Source organism: Sus scrofa, chromosome 2, assembly GCF_054392235.1.
Source record: "Sus scrofa isolate SSC_HxYL_T2T_F1_AM1 chromosome 2, Sscrofa_HxYL_maternal_Yorkshire_Landrace_v2.0, whole genome shotgun sequence".
NCBI lineage: Eukaryota > Metazoa > Chordata > Mammalia > Artiodactyla > Suidae > Sus > Sus scrofa.
The window spans coordinates 123993585-124009300 of record NC_139384.1 but is presented as its reverse complement, the minus strand read 5'-3'; the positions used below and the strand labels follow the sequence as shown (position 1 = coordinate 124009300).

Sequence of the window (15716 nt, the reverse complement as noted above, 5' to 3'; positions counted from 1 at the left end):
TGCTGCGGGAGCGGCCCAAGAAATAGCAAAAAGACAAAAATAAATAAATAAGTAAGTAAGTAAGTAAATAAATAAATAAATAAATAAAAGTATCTTTGGGGGTTTGTAAAAACGTCCCTGGGAAAATGGCAAAGATTTGGTTTCTCACCTAATAAAAAGAGATACACTAAAAACTAATTAGGTTTGTTTGAGAGGTTCCTTTTGTGAGAATTGCATAGGAAGAGTTGTCAGATCAGAAAAGAAGATATTCACTCTCCTCTAGTGTAGGTTAGTATAGACAGTGATATTGAGATAACTTTCAGAGCTTATATGCTTTATTGGATGTTCCTAAAGTTTGCCAGTATCCTTGCTGTCTGTAATAGGTTTTGACTCTCAGGGGAAATCATATCAAACTAATGAAAGAGTATGCACATTGCTCCTCAATAGACAATTCTTCTTTCTTTCATTTTGATATTATTGGCCATAGTAATAAATGAACCATAGCCATTGATTTTTTTTTGTAATCTACAATATGTAGATTATAAAAGCTCAATGACTGTGAATATATATATATCTCCACATTATATGTATATATATATAATATAATATATATTATGTTATAGAAACTCAAATGACTGGGATATATATACTTGAAGATTCTCTTATGAATTGTAGCCCAAAGTCTGTGTCTTCAACAAATAAGGACAATCTTAGAGACTATTGGAAAGACCATAACAAGTACTTCAAACTACTGGCATTTCAAAAAACAGACCACTGCCCAGGCTTCTGAGTTGATATCACTTAGAATATTTTCAGATCTTACCAATGAACTGGTTCAGAATTTCCAGAACTCTTTTTAGTCCAGAAAGCAAACTGCTGCCCAAGATTCAGCAAAGCAAAAATTAATTAAATTAAAGAGGACTAAATGCAGTGATGGGGGAAATATCTTATCATGGTTACCTGTTTGGAGTATTGTTGATGTTGTGTTATTTCATTTTTTTGGATAGATTGGGAAGCCCTTTCTCTTTCTTCTTAAGCAATCTGTGATTCATACAACTTAATAGATAGTTTTTGTGAGCTAAAATAAAACGTTTTACACGGTATTTGATTCTTACTGGATCCCCCAAATTCAGAACTTTTTACTAAGTCTCATTGCTTTTCATAATGTAGTCATTTGCATACAGTCAACAGGAATCTATCTGTGTTTATTACCAGGATAAAATTGGACAGATTGCCTGGAACTTGTGATTTGATATTAATACCATTTTAATCAGCTATAGCAGGTCATTTTTATGGAAAACAAAGGTAGATTTTACATTTGGGACCAATACCTGTTAAGCTCACCCCCCCAAAAATGATTTTCAGTGTCCCAGGCTTAGAATTGATAAGAAAATGTCATTTACTGACAAACTGGAAATCTTAGCCAATTTGAGGACCTCAAAAAGAATGAAAATCACTGAATTTCTAGGTACTGCAGAAGAAATCTAGTGGAGAGAGATTTGGGAACTTGATTTCCTAGCATCAGATAGTAAATAATAGAAGCTTTTAAGATTCCAGTTCAAGATTCCTTATGAAATTTCTCAGTCAGAAGTTTATTTTGTGCACTTAGTGCTTAAGTTCGAATAGAAAACTCAGGGAAGCTTATATGGTTGGTTAACATTCTTGCTCACAAACTTTTCTATAAAAAGCAAGTAGTAAATATTTTAAGCTTTGCAACAGGAGCAGCATTAAATGTTGCCTTATCATGCCAAGCCATTTTGGATCCGGAGGCAAAAGGAAAAAAAGGAAAAATCACCGGTATTAATGATCCTGTGTTCATTTAAAATTTTGACATTTTGGTTAATTTTTTTTTGAAATTCTTTTGATTTTAAAAAAAAATTGCATTGGGATTTCCCTTGTGGCACAGCAGGTTAAGGACCTGGCATTGTCACTGCAGTGGCTCAGGTTGCTGTTGTGGCTTGAGTTTGATCCCTGGCTCAGGAACCTCCACATGCTGCGGGTATGGCAAAAAATATTGCATCAAAGTATTATTCATTCATTTATGCATTTCTTAGTTTTTGGTGCCCTCTTAAATCTCATGCCTGAGGCAAGTACCTCAGTTTTCTCTCCCAGTCCTGGTCTTGTGAGCCACGTATTTTCTGTGACAGTTTCTCAATTGTGCCACTGCAGTGAGAAAGCAGCTGTAAACAGCATGTCCATGAACTAGTGTAGCTGAATTCCAATAAATTTTTAATTATGGCGACTGAAATTTGATTTTCATATAATTTTAAAGTAACAACAAATTATGCATCTTTTGTTGTTGTTTTTCACCATTTAAAAATGTAAAACCTGGGAGTTCCCTTCGTGGCTCAGCAGCAATGAATCTGACTAGCATTCATGAGAACATAGGTTCAATCCCTGGCCTTGTTCAGTGGGTTCAGGATCTGACATTGCCATGAGCTGTGGTGTAGGTTGCAGATGTGACTCAAATCTGGCATTGCTGTGGCAGTGGCGTAGGCTGGAGGCTATACCTCTGATTTGACCCCTAGCCTGGGAACCTCCATATGTCATAGGTGTGGCCCTAAAAAGACCAAAAATAGCAGTTCCTGTTGTGGTTCAGTGGTTAATGAATCTGATTAGGAACCATGAGTTTTCGGATTTGATCCCTGACCTTGCTCAGAGGGTTGAAGATCGGGCGTTGCCGAGAGCTGTCCTGTAGGTTGCAGACACTGCTCAGATCCATAGTTGCTGTGGTGTAGGCCATCTTCTACAGTTCCGATTAGATGTCTTGCCTGGGAACCTCCATAAGCGCAGGTATGGCCCTAGTTAAAGATGAAAAGACAAAAAAAAAATAAAAATAAAAATTAAAAAAAGACAAAAAATAAATAAAGTAAAATAAAAACATGTAAAAACTGGCATGTGGTTTGGCAAGCTAGGTTTTGGACTGGGATTGGCCCACAGGCTACAGTTTGCTGATTCCTGCCCTTGCTTCACCTGTGTAGACAGGCCAACTCTAATAAGACCAGTCTTTTTGTCTGTGTCATCAAAAACAATCTTTAAATTATTATTATCATAAGGAGAGGAGACTGTAAGGAAAGATTGTGAAAGACTTTGAAATGACAAGAAAAAATATTACTGGCTGTCCTATGAAATGCTAGATATTGTCTAGCCCCCTCTGTCATTTGTAACTTTCATTGCCTCAGAGTAGTTTTACCACTCTGTTACTTAAAGTAAACTGCTGATAATGCAAATGATTTTTGCTGGTGAAGGTGCAGTTAATAACTTTAATGTGAATTTTGATCATTTTTTTATCTATCAACAAATTTATTGCAGCACTCCTGACTGCCTCTATTTATGTCTTGTTTTCAGAATCTCCTTGAGCTGGTCTTTATACTTTCCTAGGTTCCTCAGCAATTAATATCCTTTAACACATGGCTATTTTATTTTTGTACAAGTTTCATGATTCTGTCTTAAAAAAATACATATATATGTGTGTGTGTGTATATATATATGTATATATGTTCTTTAACAATGGATTAAGACAAACATAACATTATAAAAGTCCAGTTCCACACCCAGGGAAAGTGAGACCAGCTCTTGGATTATTCAGTGTTTACTAATCACAGCTACGTGTCCAGGTGTTGGGGATGCAAACATGATTAAGGAAGACCAGTTCCTTCCTCCCAGAGTTCACGATCTGATGACCCCTTCTGTCCTTAATGTTAATTCATCCATTCACTTATTCTCTCACACTACAAATATTTACTGAGGCCTACTGTTAGGATTACAGTTGTTGGGATTATGGTCACATTGGGTTGAATAAACTTTTCCAATCTGATCTTTGTGTCATACTAACATGTTTAACAATGTTGCTGTGGGAGAAATGTGTTATGCGCTTCAAGCAACTTCTCCTGATTACATATAAATCTCAGTAAAGTTTCTACAGCTTTCTCAAATAGAAGAGGTCAAGATCCTACTCTCATAATTTCTCATCACTACAAGATTAGTGACAATTTACAAATGAATTTTTAACTACACTGTTGTATTGGGAACTGCCTCTATTATCCACAGGCAGCATATACTTTCCCCAATGATGCTGTTATTGCTTAGAATGTTTCTCAAAATTCTTCTTTGGGGAGATTCTGTTATGGCATTGAAAAATGAATCCGACTAATATCCATGAGGATGTGGGTTCAATCCCTGGTCTTGCTCAGTGGGTTGGGGATCAAGCATTGCCATGAGCTGGGGAGTAGGTCACAGATGAGGCTCAGAGTTGCTATTGCTGTGGCTATGGTTTAGGCCAGCGGCTGCAGCTCTGATTTGATCGCTAGACTGGGAATTTCTACATGTGAGGAGGGTAAGGCCCTAAAAAGCAAAAGCAAAAAAAAAAAAATTTTCTCTGGAATTACCTTCAAATGTACAAGTACACTCTTGTGAATCCTTCAGTGTGGAAATTCATTCAAAGAGGATTTGATTCTAGAAAGAGTCAAAACTTTTTTGGAAAGAATTTTAGTCTCATTGTACAGATATGAGATTAAGGATAAAAAAATGATAAGTGTTTAGATGATCTCCTTTTCACCTTGAATCTTTTACAACAAAAAAAGTTGAAATAATCAAAAAAGCCTTTTAGCATTTTAAAGTATATAAATTATTAAGCATAAAATACTAAGAAAAATTTCCACTCAGGTCCTTTTAATTCTTTTTTTTTTTTTTTCTTTTTTTGTCTTTTTGCCATTTCTAGGGCCGCTCCCACAGCATATGGAGGTTCCCAGGCTACGGGTCTAATCGGAGCCACCAGCCTATGCCAGAGCCACAGCAATGCAAGATCTGAGCTGCATCTGTGACCTACACTACAGCTCATGGCAGTGCCGGATCCTTAACCCACTGAACAAGGCCAGGGATCGAACCCGCAACCTCATGGTTCCTAGTCAGATCTCTTAGCCACTGTGCCACAACGGGAACTCCTAGGTCCTTTTAATTCTGCTTCCCCTACCTCATTTACCACTGGTACCACTATTAACCGTATGATGTATATCAACACCAAATTATTTAGGAGCTTTTAAAGACAAATGTAAATCAAAGTTTCTGTTGTGGCTTAGCAGGTTAAGAATACGACTAGTATCCATGAGGATGTGGGTTCAATCCCTAGCCTCACTCTGTGGGTTAAGGATCCTACATCGCTTCAAGCTATGGTGTAGGTCACATATGTGGCTCGGATCCTGAGTCGCTGTGGCTGTGGTGTAGGCTGGCAGCTGCAGCTCTGATTCAACTGCTTGGCTGGCCCTAAAAGAAAAAAAAAGGTAGATGTAAATACCCTAATCACACATATATTAAAAAAACAAACAAACCGTGAATCACACGATAAATATTTGCCTAAAATTTTCCTTTCACTCATAACCATCAAGGTATATAATATAAGGTAACATTATAGGTCAGAGTGTTATCACTATACTTAAAAGACATTATCTGGTGAGTGCAACTCATGCCCTCAGATTCTTCAGCTTTTCTCACATCACCCCCCACCTTTTTTTTTTTTTTTTTTTTTTGCAGTATCATTTAAAAATAAGTTGTAGGAATTCTTGGTGTGCTGCAGTGGGTTAATGATCCAACTTTTCTCTGTGGCATTGCCAATTCTATCTGGATCCCCTGGCCTGGCACAGTTGACTAAGGATCCACATTGCCACAGCTGTGGCATAGGCCATGGCTTGGATTCAGTTCCTGGCTGGGGAACTTCCATATGCTGTGGGTGTGGTCAAAAAAGCCGCCAACAACAAAAAAGATTTGTAAATACTATGACATTTCATTTTAAATCTTTTCAGTCTGCATTTTCTTAATAAAAAAGACATCCTTTAATTTTTTAATTTTAATTTTTTAGCTTTTTAGGGTGGCACCTGCAGCATATGGATGTTCCCAGGCTAGGGCTCAAATTAGAGCTGCAGCCACTGGTCTATGCCACGGCCACAGCAACTTGGGATCCTAACTGCTTTTGTGACCTACACCACAGCTCATGGCAATGCTGGACCCCCAAGCCACTGAGTAAGGCCAGGGATTGAAAGGGCATTCAGATACTAGTTGGATTCATTTCTGCTGCGCTACTACTGGAATTCCTAGTCGTAATTTTCTTTTAATGCCTAAGAAATATAACAATAATTATATAATATCATCTAATATCATGTCCATATTCAAATATCTCTGATTGTACAAAGACAATTTCATAGTTGTTTTTTTATATTATTTTAAATCAGAATCCTTGTAGCTTTTTACATTTCATTTGTAATTTTTGTTTCTTTACTCTCTTTAGATTTAGTTCTGATATCCTACCTTTTTTTCATGGCAATGAACTTTTGAAGAGTTTGGGTTAGATGCCTTATTAATTATTGCCCTATAGTCCTTTCTTTTAAACTCAGATTTACTGAGATATATTTATACAGTGTAAAATTCATCCTTTTTAATGGATAGTTCTGTGAGTTTTGACAAATGCATTTAGTCATATAAACACCACCAAGATCGAGATATAGAATACTTCTAATGCCCCTCAAAGTTCCATTCTGCCTTTTTGTAGTAAACCCTTCCCCCCACAGCCAGATTCTGGCAACTGTTGCTCTCTTTTCTGTCCCTACAGTTTTACCTTCTTGGGAAAGTCATGTAAACAGAATCATACAAAATGTAGCCTTTTGAGTCTGACTTTTTTCACATAGCATAATGTGCTAGAGATATTTCCACTGTGTGGATGTAGTTTATCCATCAACCAGTAGAAAATGTATGCAGGTTTTGACAATTGTGAGCAAAACTGCCATAAATATTTGCATACAGGCTTTTGTGTAAACATATGTTTCCATTTCTCTTTGGTGAATACTTAGGATTGAGATTGCTGAATCATATTGTAACTGTGTGTTTAATTTGATAAGAAACCGGTAGTATATTTTCCAAAGTGATTGTATGGCTCCACATTTCTACCTTCATGATGTTGTTTTAGTTCCGCAATCTTGCCAACACTTGGTGTGTCAGTTTTTATTTATTTATTTTTAAAAACAGTTTTATTGAAGTATAGTTGATTTACAATGTTGTGATGATTTCTGCTGTACAACAAATTGACTCAGTTATAATATACACACATACATTCTTTTTCAGATTCTTTTCCCATTTAGATTATCACAGAATATTGGAAGTTCCTGTGCTGTACAGCAGTTCCACGTTGCTATACAGCAGTTCCATGCAGGCCAACCATTACATATTCCACAGTGTGCATATGCCAACCTGAAACCCCCAGTCCATCCCTGCCCGCACCTGTCCCCTTTGGTAACCATAAATTTGTTTTCAAAGTCTATGAATCTATTTCTGTTCTGCAAATAAGTTTATCTGTATCCTTTTTAAAAAAAATTCTCCATATAAGTGATGGCATATGATGCTGGTCTTTCTCTGTCTGGATGTGTCAGTATTTTAAACTTTAGCCGTTCTAGTAGGTGTGTGATGGTATCTCATTATGAGTTTAATTTGGGGAGTTCCTGGAGATCCTGTCGTGGCGCAGTGGTTAACGAATCTGACTAGGAACCATGAGGTTGCGGGTTCGGTCCCTGCCCTTGCTCAGTGGGTTAAGGATCCGGCGTTGCCATGAGCTGTGGTGTAGGTCGCAGACGCGGCTTGGATCCCTCGTTGCTGTGGCTCTGGTGTAGGCCGTCGGCTACAGCTCGGATTCGACCCTCTAGACTGGGAAACTCCTATGCCGCAGGAGCGGCCCAAGAAAAGGCAAAAAGACAAAAAAGAAAAAAGAAAAAATTGGGGGAGTTCCTGCTGTGGCTCAGCAGTAAAAAACCTGACTAGTATCCATGAAGATGAGGGTTCTATCCCTGTACTGAGGGTTAAGGATCCGGTGTTGCTCTGAGCTGTGGTATAGATCTCATACTCAGCTCGGATCTGGCATCGCTGTGGCTATGGCACATGTTGGCAGGTGCAGCTCCAATTAGCTCCCCAGCCTGGGTTCTTCCACATGTGGAACCTTTGGCCCTACAAAAGCAAAAAAAAAAAAAAAAAAAAAAAAAAAAAAAAAAAAAAGAATGAGTTTAATTTGAATTGCCTTAATGAATGATCATGTTGAATCCTTTGTTTTGGGGTCAGGAAAGGATAGTTTCTGGACTGGGTGTCATTAGAAAAATCCTACCCACCAAAACATTAAAGTCATTCCTCCTTTGAAGCTTTCTCTCTTTTGGCTGATTATAAACCAAGCCCTGACGCCTGTCTCAGTCTAGTCAGAAGTCTACTAGAATCGTCCAGATCCTGAAACTTTTTACTTGCTTGTGTGGATTAGAGTTTCTCTACCAAAGGAAGAGAATGAGTTAAAATTAAGAATTGTTAGATAGTTCTTGAAAATTATTACTGATGGTAGCATACACAAGTAGCTTTATCTCTCTCTGTCTCTCATTCTCACTTTCTTTCACATACATACCTACATACCAAACATAGTCAAAGAACTGATGGTTTCACAGAAAATGTATTCCGTCCTCATGTTTTATTTCAGAAAGTATTATTCCCCCATGAACCCACTTTTCAAAATTTCTGTTCAAAGTAATTTTTCTCCAGTTTGATCTTGGCAAATATTCCCTATAATGTGTCTGAAAAGGGTTATTAATTTTCTTCATAGACTATTCTCCAAAACTACATCTATAGGAAGAGTCTGTGAAGCATATCTCACTACTGTTGAGGTACAGTAGTACCAGAGAGAAGTATTTGCTACCTGACTGTCATCAAAGAACATTTTCTCATCATTTGGCTAAGGAGGTAACATAGGGCAAGAAAATCCCATAATCCAGGGATTAATGAAGCCAGCATAACAGACAGAGAATCAGAGGAGAGGTGAGAGTTAAACCCCATCACCACTCCTGCCACCCTTCCTCTGCCTCCCAGCTGCCCAGGAGGGATTACACCTTGAAAGGTTCTTTCAGTCCTTTTAGTTTGTGGGTCCTGGATATGATTGTGTTATCTCTGGAAGGAGAGATAAAAATCCATGTTATAAAGGGAACCAGTTAGGGAGGGGCCACTTGCTAGTAGTAATCAGATTTGGGACTGGAGCAAATAAATTTGGAGCATAGACATTTGGCTATTATTGTAATGGTACCGCAGAATTCCAATTGTGGCTCAGCAGTTCAGGAACCCGACTAGGAACCATGAGGTTTCGGATTCGATCCCTGGCCTCTCTCAGTGGGTCAAGGATCCAGCATTGCCGTGAGCTGTGGTGTAGGTTGAACACGTGTCTGGGATCTGGCATTGCCACGACTGTCGCCTAGGCTGGCGGTTATAGCTCTGATTGGACCCCTAGCCTAGGAACCTCCATGTGCCATGGGTGCCGCCCTAAAGGGAAAAAAAAAATACTGATACCACAAATTGTCAACATGTAGATTTGTAGCTTGCTATTTCTGAGTCACCAAAAGTAATAATTATCTGTTCCTTCTTTGTTTATTGTGAGCACATATGTAACTGTTCTAAAATTATATAATAATAAACAAAAATGTAATTCAATTTAGGAGGGAAAAAACAGTAAATTGCTTAGAGAGTCACATATAGCCTAATTTTTCTAAAGGGCCTGTTTTACCAGTTGAAAATGAGAACATATCAGTTATAACACAGGAGATAGCTGGGCACAGAATGGAGGGAATGTAAATGGTAGAACATCTTGGTGTTGTGTAAATTTCATTTAGGTAGAGGAAAAGATAAATATGTGAATCTTAAGAAAAAAAAAAGGTAAAATAAACCCTACATTTGTCTCAATTACCCCATTAATTTATATGAACTTGGGAGAACAATGAATTCTCTGTATTAACACTTGGTTAATTATTTCCTTTCATGAGCTTGAAGCTGCCTTTAATGAACTCTTTGGAGAGTTATGAATAATTGATTGCTTTGCTTTCTTTTTCTCTTGCTCAATTACATGAAGTCTTAGTTTCCACAGGACTGTGTTGGTGAATACATTACCTATTCCCACAACAACAAATTGCCGCAAATGGAATGACTTAAAACACCTTTTATTGTTTCATAGTTCTGTGGGTCAGAAGAGTGGCATGGGCTCAGGTGGATTCTCTGCCCAGATTCCCACAGGGCTGAAATCAAGGTGTGAGAAGGCTGTGCTCCCCTGTCTTCTGGGTCTTCCTCTGCACTTATCCCTTTGTTGGCAGAATTTAGAATTTTGCAGGATGGAGTGCTGGCCATCTTGCTGGCCATTAGCCAGGGGCAGCCTTCTCCACAACATCAGAATTTGCTTCTTGGGAGTTCCCATCATAGCTCAGTGGAAACGAATCTGACTAGGAACCCTGAGGTTGCGGGTCAATCCTTGGCCTCACTCAGTGCGTTGAGGATCTGAGCTGTGGTGTAGGTTGCAGACACAGCTCAGATCTGGCATTGCTGCAGCTGTGGCATAAGCCAGCAGCTGTAGATCTGATTCAGCCCCTAGCCTGGGAACCTCCATATGCTACAGATGCATCTCTGAAAAAAAAAAAAAAAAAAAAAAAAGGAGGAAGAAAAAAAAAAAAAGAATTTACTTCTTGAAGGCCAACAGTAAAGTATCTGCTGCTCCTTTTGAGTCTTCCTGATTATGGGTTTAGACCTTTTTAAAAAGATTTCACATGATTCCATCAGGCCCACCCAGAATCATATTTATTTATTCATTCATTCATTTATTTTTTAGGGTCACACCTGCAGCATATGGAAGTTCCCAGGCTAGGAACTGCAGCTGTTGGCCTATGCCACAAGCACAGCAACAGCAGATCCAAGCCACATCTGTGCCCTACACCACAGCTTGCCGCAGCAGTGGATCCTTAATCCACTGAGTGAGACCAGGGCTTGAACCAGCATCCTCACAGACCCTGTGTTGGGTTCTTAACCCACTGAACCACAACAGAAACTCCAGAATAACTTCTGTTTAAAGTACAACTGGGAATTCCCGCTGTGCTGCAGTGGAAACTAATCTGCCTAATATCCATGAGGATGTGGATTAGATCCCTGGCCTCCCTCAGTGAGTCAGGGATCTGATATTGCTGTGAGCTGTGGTGTAGGTTGCAGATGTGGCTTGGATCCTGTGTTGTTATGGCTGTGGTGTAGGCTGGCAGCTGCAGCTCTGATTCAACCCCCAGCCTGGGAACTTCCATATATCGAGGGTGTGGCCCTAAAAAAAGAAAAAAAAAAAGTGCAACTGATTAGGGACTTGAGGTGCTGGTGATTCAAGAGAAAAGAAAGTAGGGCTTAATTCTGATGGAGGTGACAGTCAACTAAACCTGAAATACTGGAACTGCAGGCTGTGGTAACTGCTGTGAAGGAAATAGACAGGGCAGTGTAACAGAGTAACCAGGGAAGAACTCTTGCGACAGGTGGTGGCACCTGGGCTGCCACCTGGAAGATGAGCATGCATCAGTTGGTCATGAGAAGAGCTGAGGGAAGAACAATGAGGTAGCAGCTGAACTTTTACATTGTGCCTGAAACAAACCATTCAATAGGACAGATCACTTCCTGAAGGGAATTCTCTGAAAGCATGCTAAGTTTTTTCTCTGTCGCTGGCTTTGAGTATTGCAGCAAAAACACAGTGCAATAGAGGATTAAATTTATTGAAATCATGGGGTGTTGCATGATTTTCAGACAGATAAAACAATGTCTTCTGCCCCCAGAGTGTTCCTCTTGGCAGTCCACTGCACCTACCATGATCAGTGGTACCAATGGCACATTAATTGAACTCTACTTAAATCACTGGTACCATAGGATGTTTTAGTCATTTATAATAACCATTATTACCCAACTGCAAGCGTGAAAGCCTTTATACATGGGTGTTTTTATAGGCAAATGTGAATTTCAAACTGAATACAGATAGTCTATATCAGCAAAGAAGAAAGAAATGTTTGCAACATTTTAAATATATATTCTGGTTTTCAGTGTGAATCTGACTGTTCATAATACATATCTACCCCAGGTTCAAAAAAATTTTTTTCAAATATGTAAATATTTATATTATAGAATCCATTATTTCACCACAATGTTACACATTGAAATAAGTCGTATACTGGAGTGGCTTTGGTTGCTGCAGAGGCATAGGTTCAATTCCTTACCCAGTGCAGTGGGTTAAAGGATCTGGTACAGTCGTGGTGTAGGTTGCAGCTGCAGCTTGGATTCAGTCCCATATGCTGAGGTGTGGCCATAAATAAAATGAAATAAGTCATATGAATATACAAGGCCCTATTTTGGGGTTCTTCATTTCTTCCCTATCCATCATTCCCTCCTCTACCTAACTCATAAATAAATTACTAGATCCTGAAAACTGCACATAAGACGTGTTTTTCAATCCCACCCTTACTTCCTCAGCCCCACCATGATGACCTTAATTCATGCTTTTAAGACTGTCCATTGACTCCTTGAACAATCTCAATCCATGCTCCTGCTGAGAGCATCTTCCTACTCTGGTGCATCTTCTATATAATTGCCCAACTATTATCCTAAAAACTGAACAAAGTGTCTATCCTCATGGAGTTTACACTCTAGTGGAAGAGACTGAAAATGAAAAATGATTAAACTACACATGTGATAATGAGTTGTAGAGAAAATAAATGCAAGGTAAGAGGAAAGAGTAAGGAGGGTGACATTTTATTTCAGTTTGAGATATAATTGATATATAGCACCGTAAAATTTAAGGTGTACAGCGTAAGGAGGGAGTGATTTTAGATAGAGTAGTAACAGTGGATGATCACAAATGTTAGTGCCCCGCAGCCAAAGACGAACAGGAACACACCCATCATCAAATCAAGTTGAGTTTATTGACTTGTTACAAAAAGGCATGTCACACACTGTGGGTAACTGTGGAAGGTGTTCTTCAGTAAGAAGATGTTGTAAAAGACTTACTATAAGACTGGATTTGTGGTAGGTAATTTTGAGAAAGGTTCAAGGCGTCCCTCTAGATTGGATGCTGTCAGAAAGTAGAGGTTATTCTATGATTGGATATTTTAAAAATTGTTATCTAGAAGGTAGGAAGAATGGAGCGAAGCTTGGCTATAACTGGTCAAGAAGCAATAATAATCCCTTACACTAGTTATAATGTTTAGTCATTTTTGTGATTTGGAAAATGTTCTTGTGTTTACTGTGTTCAGACATGATTACAGAGGCATCTTATTTTTGTCTGTTATAGTCACCAAGTGGCCATATCTGATGTTGATGTTTTGTGAGATAGTTTTTGTTCAAAAGAACCTAGCTGAGAAGGTTGAGAAGGCCCAGTGAATTGTTCTAGGTCAGATCCTGGTTGTTCAGGCTGCCTTCCTTTTTCTCACCAAGTGCTATAATTGCCTCTAAGTTGCAATTTATGACTCTTACTCATAATTTTTTCCTGAATATTTAGTATACTTAACAGTATTATTATTTAGGGTAATGCCTTCTAAAACTCATAGCTCTGGTGATGATAGTAGTAGCTAATCCTTATTAAAATATATGAGACCCTTTGCTACTTGGTGTGGTATAGAGAAACGCAACCTGCTTGTGATTGAATGGCTCTGGAATTAAAAGAGAAGCAACCTGCTTGTGATTGAATGGCTCTGGAATTAAAAGTAAGAATTAGTGCTGTAAATTTCAGGAGCCACTTCACAAATCTCAGACTCATTTGCCTCATCTTTGTGCAAACAAAAAGCTGTAGTTAGATCATATGTGTAGGAGTTCCTGCTGTGGCACTATGGATCAGCAGCATCTCTGCAGTGCTAGCACACAGGTTTGATCCCTGGCTGGGCACTATGGATCAGCAGCATCTCTGCAGTGCTAGCACACAGGTTTGATTCCCTGGTTGGGCATAAGAATCCAGGGTTGCCACTATTGTGGCACAGGTCACATCTGCAGCTTGGATCTGATCCCTGGCACTGCACATGTAGGGGTGGGCTGGGGGTGGCCAAAAAGGAAAAATAAAGCATACTGTTTTTTAAAATAAATAAATAAATGAATGAATAAATAAATATGCATGTAGTTCTGCTAGGTCTGCATAGTGCAGGCTGTCAATGTAATAATCACATGCGGAGCTTGTTCAAATCAGGTGATTCTAGGGCTCCAACTCCAGAGTCTAATTCAGCCTAAGTTTTTGAGATTCATTTGTATTGTTTCCTTCCTTCCTCTGTCCCTTTTAATTGTTGAATAGTATTCCATCAAATGAGTATATCAGTTTATTACTTCTTCTACTGATGGAAAACTAGGTTGTAGACTTTGATGATCATGAATAAAGCTGCTTTGAACATTTTCGTACAAGTCTTTTTGCGGATATTGCTTTTATTTTTCTTAGGGTAATACCTGTAAGTGAAAATCCTGGCTCATAGTGTAAGCTGAATTTATATCAAACAAATGTGGCCATGATTTTGACATGAAGTAATGAAAAGGCTTAGAACACTCCTTTTGTTCACAGTGCAGCCTGGAAGAGATGGCAAAGGATCTGTTGTAAGGCCTCAGGTAACTCCTGTTACTCTTAATCTCCTTCCTCACCAGTGAAGCTGTGGAGTCCTGGAAGATCCCTCCAAAGTCAGAAGGATGAGAGCTATGTGAGTAATATTTGTAAGTAAATATAGTTTGGGCAGTATGTTGATATAAATATGTGTCTAAAACCCTTTGACAAATCTTTGCCTCTAGGTTTCTTGGAATTCCATCTTACTGTGATCAAGCTTAGAAAGGGAGATCCCTGCATGTTGGCAGAGCTAAAATAAAAGTCACTCCTGACAAACAGGCCTTTATTAGCAAAAGCTGATGGTATGTATGTTGGGTGAAGGCTGGGCTAGGCTGCACTAGGCTGGCCACTGTGGTGGGAGTCAGGCAGGTTCAAACAACGGTCTCTAAGCTGATAGGTCTTGAATCTTGCAACTACCTCCTGAGTTCTCCCAGTTATCCTTAGTAGCGTTTAAAAACATAAGCCACCTCCAGCACATAACCAGGCTTTACCTAAAGGAAAATAGATGCCATCTGAAAGGAACTCTTTCACTTTCTTGCCAGAAATGTTCTCCTATTCATCCTTGATTTATCCTTTTCCCTTTCCTTCTGATCACAGCAAAGACAGCATCTATCCCAAGGTAATCACCATTCTGTCTTCTCAACATTCGTTTCATATGATCTCTTCTCATTTCCCTACCTCCTCCCTTATTCTGGCTCATTCCCATCAGCATTTCCAATTTTTCCCTTGTGAAAACTAACCCCTCAACACCAGGTACTGCTCTAGTTATTGCCATATCTCTCTGGTCACATTTTAGTGACACCTTCTAAAGGGTTGCCTGCAAAACCTATTTCCTCTTACTCATCTGGGTCTCCAAAGTCTGCCTAGAACTGTTTATCGCACAGCAGGTACTGCATAACCATTTTTGAAGTACTGTATATGATGGATGAATAGCTGGGACTCCAAGGGCGCAGATTATAAATTCATCTATAACTTGCAGTCTGGGATGTTGAATGACTCACTGGGTTTAGAAACTGTGTATAGATAATTTGATATATGCTTTCATCTTGAAATAGAATTTTGGAAAGTCAGTAGTCATCACAAGCAACAAGTATTTTATTTAATTTTAATTATTTTTTTGTCTTTTCTAGGGCGGCACCTGCCGCCTATGGAGGTTCCCAGGCTAGGGGTTTAATCAGAGGTGTTGCTGCCAGCCTACACCAGAGCCACAGCAACACCAGATCTGAGCCGCATCTGCGACCTACTCCACAACTCACGGCAACGCAGGATGATCCTTAACCCACTGAGCAAAGCCAGGGATCGAACCCGCAACCTCCTGGTT

The 15716-nt window shown here is 39.1% G+C and overlaps 1 long non-coding RNA gene across 1 annotated transcript in view; it reads left to right on the top strand.

The window, feature by feature from the left end:
• The window catches only part of LOC146405667 (uncharacterized), a 109933-nt gene extending 95243 nt beyond the window's left edge, over nt 1-14690 (top strand). The window contains exons 2-3 of the long non-coding RNA XR_014838487.1: nt 14360-14492; nt 14581-14690. This is a non-coding gene — a long non-coding RNA (uncharacterized LOC146405667). The remainder of the gene's footprint in view (nt 1-14359; nt 14493-14580) is intronic.
• The last annotated feature ends 1026 nt before the right edge of the window (nt 14691-15716 follow it).